Here is a 7,464-nt window from a genome sequence, read left to right as displayed (position 1 = left end):
TTGATAAGAATCTAGGAATTGAAAATATCAAGGTGAATAGAATAGACGCCACAAGTATGAGAACTTGCTTAATCAATATAGTTTTAAAAAGAACTTGAAAGAGAGATAAACTTACAAAGTTATTTAATTAATTTGAATTGTTGTTTACAAATGGGTTGATGAGCTATTTATAGGCCTAAGGATGTATGGTGTGAAAAACAAGGCTTTAATGAGTGAACATCATGAATGAGCATTCATCCTCCATGTAGGTACAATGCACATCTACTATGAACAAAGAAATATTCTTGAATGCGTGCATGTTCTTCCTTAAAAGCAATGAACCTCCTTTGATCGAATACCTCCCCTTGTGTGAACATGTTGCTTCATCTTCTTACGTGAATTTGAAGAATGAATCTTTTATGTTCAACACCTTTGGAATGTAGGATTCGGCTCCCTTGATGGCTTGAGTCACACGCATTAAGTTGGTGAATTGGATGCACACATTGATGAATGCATTTGGATTAAGTCATCCTCTCTTTCAAGTGTAAACTTGATGTTTCGACTTCTTGCATCATGGAGGAATGTTCTTGAATTAATTTAGATTCATGCTCCTTCATTCTTTGAATGTGCACACCATTTAAAGGGTTCATGAAGGTTGAAAATTCATTAGATGTTGCCTTGGAGGAGTATATATATGTGTACGGCCGAATGCACCTTAAAAAAAACAAAAACAATATAAGTAAATGATCTTGAGATAACTTAATGTAAAGATGTAGATCATAAATTATAATAATAGTTTATATTTCATATGTTAATGAAAGGAAACATACTATTATAACCCACGGTGTAGTATGTATTAAGGAATATGTTCATATCATAAAAGATGAGAAGGACAGCATGGAATATGAACATATACACTCCCTTTTGTTTCATCTTGATGAAAGACAAAGTTAGGAGCATCATGGGCATCACGTGGGGTTTGTCGGCTGCCTTGGAACATATCAAATGTTTTGTTGCATAATAGCCATTGATATATTAGGCAAAATTGGCCCAATACTGAAAGTGGGTTAATTATGTAGCCCAATACGATACCATATATTTTATTTTGGAAATTACAATATTTGCTACACTTGAAACTCGTCACGTGGGCATGACAAGTTCTAATAAAATATATTTTTATTAGAACTTATCACTTCGATGTAACAAAATTCTAATAAAAAATTTATATTTTTTTAGAACTTATCACATCGATGTGACAAGTTTAAATAAAAAATATTATTTGGAAAAACTCGTAATATGAGCGTTATGAGTTTATCTTACACTGTAACATTTGTCGTATATCCCAAATTAATTTTTGAGATAATCTAATGGGCCATCTTTTTACCGGCTGACCTATTGGGCCAATTTTGCCTATATATTGTTTATAAAATCTTGGATTGGTGTTTTGTAATCTTAATATCATTTTGCGGCCCAATATACAATACTTTAGATTATTTTTATCCCCTTCCTTTCTTTTGTTAAAATGCAGCGGCAAACCCACCAAGGGGAATTTGGGAGACCTCTCCCTTTTTTTCTCCTTTATATAGCTTTATTTATTCCAATCCAAATGTAGAGAATGGGGAGATATATGCATACTTATTTTATTGGAGACTAAGCACATAATTATTTATGTACAGTTATGGATAAGACTTTCCTATATTATTTACATATCCCATATCCGCACACACATCGTGATATGAATTCTAATTTAAGTTTTACTATTGATATGATTGTTATGTACATAACATTATATAAATCTATTTTTGGTCAGACATGAGCACATAGTAAGCAATTCTGTGTGCCAAAATGCACAAGTACTGATAGACCTAATATCTCTGATATTTAATGCAGATGACACATGATAACGAACTTTTTAAGACTTAAAAAGGCTCGTTTGTTTCCAATTTCGTAAGGAGGGTTTGTTAAAACGACTTGAAAAGCCTGGATATGCTTAAAATGACCATGGGACACCATACTTGTTTCTCTTTCAGCTGCCACATGATCCTAAAAGCTTACAGCAACACCGACTAAACTAGATTCCTCATTTAGCTAAGTAATAATAATGGCCGCAACTGATAAAACAAGTTAACTATTAAGTTACAAACTCTTAGATGAAATCACCAGGCCTAGTCATTACCCACCAACTCATGGCTCCTATCAAAGCTCATATTTTGATGCATCTGCAACGAGGCAATCACACTTCAGTTATATGATAATAATATGAAAATTTGAAATTATCATCTAATAAAATGCAATGAGATATCCCAAAGTCCTTCAAAGGTTTTGCCACTCTTAGATGTGCCTCCACATATTCGAACCCACATCCTCGTGCACACAAGAGTGCACCCTATAGATCAATCGGTTCTACAAAGCGCATTCCTTTGTGTATGGATCCGTGACCTCAATTATGAGAAAGTGCACCAAAGGTTGCAAAACCTTGAGGTATCTTTAGGTACCTACATGCTAAGTTTGAATCGTATCATGAAAAGGTCTGACCGGTCAGGCTGAGTCATGACACCAGCTGACTGTTAAAATCTGATGCATTTCAGCATATCATCAGTTCAGGCCAGTTGAAATATGTTTAATCAGCGGGGAAGTTCACGTATCACTGAACTAGTGTAACTGGTTTAAGACATCTACCAAATTTGTCCTGGTTTTCCTAGGTTCAAACCCTATTATTATTGCATAAAGGCAAGAAAAACGTACAAGAGATGATTCACTGTCACCTTATCCATCGGGAGTAGGAAGACCAGCAATCTTTGCAACATTTTCAATGGAGCTGCACTTGAGAGGTGTGCGAGGTGCTTCGGAGTGGGAGAAAAGCATGGTTCACTTTGTTTCTCACTTGAAAACTGGTCTCCCATTTGATTTAAATAGATGTCGAAGGTAGGAGATGAAGACGTTGCCAACTTTCTCTTGTTCTTAAACCTTCACCTAACAGGGGTATGAGAAACATACACGAAAGCAAACTAGATTGTACGACATATTTGGCATGAGAGCTACCTGTCTTTCTTCTTCTCAAGATATCTTTGCACCAGTGCTTTTCTGCTAGTAAGTCCTTATGGATGCAAGTTAAAATAATATTTAGAGCAAATAAAGGGAGAAAGAAAGTTGATATCATAGCATAAAAGATAGCATCTTGTATATTGCACGAAAACCATGATCTATTACTGGTTTCTTTTCACCCATTGATAATTACATCAATCAATTACCTTAATAATTAGTAACAAAATATCATGTTATTCCTATCATGAAAGTATATCAGTTTTATCACCCTATTGTTTACACAGCAATATTAATCAAATCCAAAAACTTGAAAAATCCTATAACTTCTTGAATAAAAAATGGTCCTGACATGAGCCGGAAAAACTATTCCCAGATTAGAAAAGCAGCACAAGAAAGGAAAACTCAGCTTCTGCTGTTTGTCTAACCATCAGCAGCTGAATCTGTAATAAGCCTACGCTCAAGGTTGACAATAAGGAATATGTAGGGAAGGAGGGGGTTGAAGCACCTAAAGGCTGGCTCTATTGTATTAAAATCAATCAAAGATGACAAGTAAATGTAAAAGAGTGCTGATAAGAATAAAAATACAAAAACAAGGGCAAGTAAGTTCCAAACATAATTCATTAAATCAAAGACTGGCAACACTGCTGATTCTGGGACAGTAAGAAAAAGATGAGATTTTATGAGTAATTAGAAGGAAGAGTTTACCAAGGTTATCTTCAAGAGATGCATTGCACTCTTCTCGAGGAAACTGACAGTTTTCTGCTAAATTTACTGGAAAGAAAATGAATGTGGCATGTTAATAATCAGTAGAGAACTATCATGCTATATAAGCACTGTATCATAGCCGTTTCTATACAAGCCAGTACATTTACCCTTCAAACACGCATATACCAACATTCATTATGGAGTAAAACAGGGTTCATCCAAGCAAAATTCTTATTTCTCCTTGTTACAGCTCTGGGTCACACAAACTCGTATGGACTAGAGAAATGAAGGAAAGTTAAAAGCAACTAAACCAACCCAAAAGCCTACCTGTTTGCTGAGGTGGGAATATAACCATCGGCGAGCATGGGCTTGTTTTGAAGCTTGCAGCCTGTGAATGGCATGGAATGGACAACGGCGTGGTCCGTTGATCAGCTAGAATTTCATGAGGAAATGGCACTGGGCTAGCTGCAAGATGCAAGATTGCTTCAGCCTGCAAAACCATTGTATGATGAGACTTATATAGTGAGATAAGCCATAAGATATCTGAACTGTGAAGAGATGTGGAATACATACTACCTTACAACCAGGTATATCATCATAGACGTTCACTTTCCCACAGTAAAAGATTGTCATCTGTCCTGCTGGCTCTTTTGCTGCTGCACCTGCAGTTCTGGACGGTTGGAAACTTCTCTTAGAACTTCAATTGGCACCGTCAACCAAGGAAAACCAGTAATATGATATATTCCTTAAAAGAAATGCTCAAGATAAGTTTGTCAAGTCACAAAAATTCACTCAAAATCAAGTCGCTCTAAATCTTTCAGGACTTGGTCATGCACCAAACCAATAAGATAAAATATTTTAATAAGAAAATCTAACATGAAATTAGGCTCGATATCTAAGTAAATAAGTCATTGAGTTTAACCAGTAAAGCAATAAGTGCAATCTTGAGGAAAGTGACAGAAAACATTGAAAGACACCACCTTCAATGAGATGCTGTAGTCTAAACTCATTTGATCAAGTGGTTTCTTGATACTTGGAAATAGGTAGATTATTCTTCGAAAAACTTTATGAAGGCAAATATATGACCAAAATCAGCAATACCGGAAAATTTATTCACTGTATATCTAGGAGGAGAAGCTTTGATCAAGAATATAGTCCTACAAGCCCAAATCACGAAAGCAAAGAAGGGGGAAAGCATACATTTTCGCTGCCCTTTCATATATACAAGAATCTGTAACCAGAAGCCATGCTAATTATAAGCAAAGGACTAAGAAAGGGCAGAAATGTGACAACAGCACTACAAGATTTCAATTAATGGATATTCCTGAAAGAAGTATTTAGTTCCTCTACAGTTGGTATCAATCAAAGAAAACCATCAACAAGTCAATAACCACACATTTACTCCATATTTCTTTTATACCTAACTTCAATTTCATTCCATTTTGATGCAAGATCAAGGGATTACTCCAGAAACTAAATAAATCAACAGTCGGTGCCACATCATCTGTCTATATGTTGACCCTACCACCCATGCAACTATTTTAATTGTTCACAGTTTTAGAGCATAACCAGGGAGTTAACTCTAAAGGACCCTCCGGATCACAAGTCTAATAGTGCAAGGAAAAAAGGAAAAGAAAAAACTTATAATTAGCATGCTGTCATTGTTGACTGGAAGATCTGGACTTAATTGAAAGCAGAAATTCGTTCTTGGAAATTAAGGAATACCACAGACACCCCGGAACATGTGCAAAATTCACATTCCGTTCACATTGAAACGCTAATATTAAACCATTGGCTCTAGAAACCGTCAATCACGGACAACCTTGACCAACATTATGTTGGATCAAACTTCCTAAAGAATAGGAGAAGTAAATGACCTCAACCTCATTGAAGTACGGTTATTCAGAAACGAAACAATAGACTTCCACAAGAAGAGAACCTTGGAGAAACGGAATCATTTCCCGCGGCAACAGTTCGACCGGATTTATCACCAGAAAATTCAGATTTAGAGGGATTTGAACGGGGATAAGGGATGGATTCGTTAGCTGGAGCCAAGATCCCGTTGTGCGGTGTCATTTCGTTCGGTAGAACGGTTGAATCAGAAACGACCTGCGGGAAAAAAATATTTAATTCGATTAGTTTGACCAAAAGAGAAAAGTTTCTAAAATACGTCTACTAACCAAATAAAATTACCCGTGCCTTGGAATTTGAAATAAAAAAACAATATTAGTTTATTAGAGAGAAAGGGGGTTGAAGCACGCACGCGAGGCGGATATTCGGGACAGGGAGTGTGAAGTTTCATCCGAGCATCGGCGGCGTTGGAATCTGACGTCGTTTCGAGAAGATTTTTCAGCGAGATCACCTGTTGAATCGCCTGCGATTTGTTCCACGACGGTCTCCGCATCCCTACAACCAAAGAACAAGCCAAAAACAAAAAAAATTCTAAATCAACACATGCAAACACTTTTACACTAGAAACACAAAACATACACAAATAAAGGAAGAAGAAAAGAAGCACGGAGAGAGAGTGTGAAACCTTTCTCTTTGAGGTAACGGCGGCAATCTTCGCGAGTGACCTGTGAAATGTCATCCTCCGTAAGCTGGTTGAGAGGCTTATCTAGAGGTGATCGGGAAACCGTTTCTCCTGGTGACATGGCGTCCAATTTCCGGTTATCAGGAATCAGCTGCTGTCGGAGCTCTAATTTCTTCGCGGCGAGATCGATCGATGAAAGAAGAAAAGGGGCTGAGGGGAAGGGATTTTTTTTTTACACACTCTCCACTGATTTCAGTTACTACTATCGTAAATTGGAAAGTGCTCCAGGGTCTTTTTGACTTTTCATTTTCAAGCCTAAGAAAAAGCGTGAATTTGAGACAAGCTTAGGTCTACGCTCTGATGTCCTCTCGGCCTTCTGCTTTTTTTTTTCTTTTCTAAATTTTACCCTTTCTCCTATTTTACTTATTAAATTTTAAAAAATTTTAATTTTCTCATTAAACTTATTATATTGAATTTTTTTATCATTCTGTCGATAAATAGTTAACGACGTTAAAAAAATGTTATTTAAAATAAATAAAAAAAAACTTTTGCCAAAATGACATCATTTTACATCTATATAAAAGCTCATTTATAACATCGTTAGTAAGGAAACAGCTAAGTGAAAAAAAAAAGTAAAGTATTAAGTTAAAAACGTTAAAAATATGTCATTAAAAAAAAAAATTTTCATCAAAACAATGTCGTTTTTCAATTATATAAAAGCTCATTTATAACACTATTAATGAACGACTGAGTGATAAAAAAACTCAATGTAATAAGTTCAGTGAAGAAATTAAAAAGAATTAAAATACAGTGATTGAAATAAAGAGAGATTAAAGTCTAATTATCAAATTTGTTATATCTTTGAAGATGAACTCCGAAAACATTTAATCTACCAAATCAAACTCATCAAAACTTATACCTTTCCTCTAGTCGAGGTCTTCATACGCGATTACTTTATCTACTACGGTTTTCAATTAGTCTACATCCTCTGAAATAATCTCTCGATCAACTACATCGTTTAAGTAAGATAGTTCATAGACATTACTTATGACATACACATATGATTAATTAGAATAAAATATAAGATCTGATTATCTTATTCATCTAATTTATTGACCTATAAATAATTATAATAATCACACAATTAACGCACGTACTAACGATCATGGTAAATTCATTAATAAAATTGTGAAGAGGGTTGT

General features: G+C 35.4%; 1 pseudogene; it reads right to left on the bottom strand.

Moving 5' to 3' along the window:
* Positions 1-2,115: 2,115 nt before the first annotated feature.
* Positions 2,116-6,523, bottom strand: LOC120152963 (annotated as a pseudogene).
* Positions 6,524-7,464: the final 941 nt, after the last annotated feature.

Source organism: Hibiscus syriacus, unplaced genomic scaffold (assembly GCF_006381635.1).
Source record: "Hibiscus syriacus cultivar Baekdansim isolate YM2019G1 unplaced genomic scaffold, ASM638163v2 tig00111096_pilon, whole genome shotgun sequence".
NCBI lineage: Eukaryota > Viridiplantae > Streptophyta > Magnoliopsida > Malvales > Malvaceae > Hibiscus > Hibiscus syriacus.
Note: the sequence above shows the minus strand (reverse complement) of the source record. Positions and strands in the feature narration are given on the sequence as shown.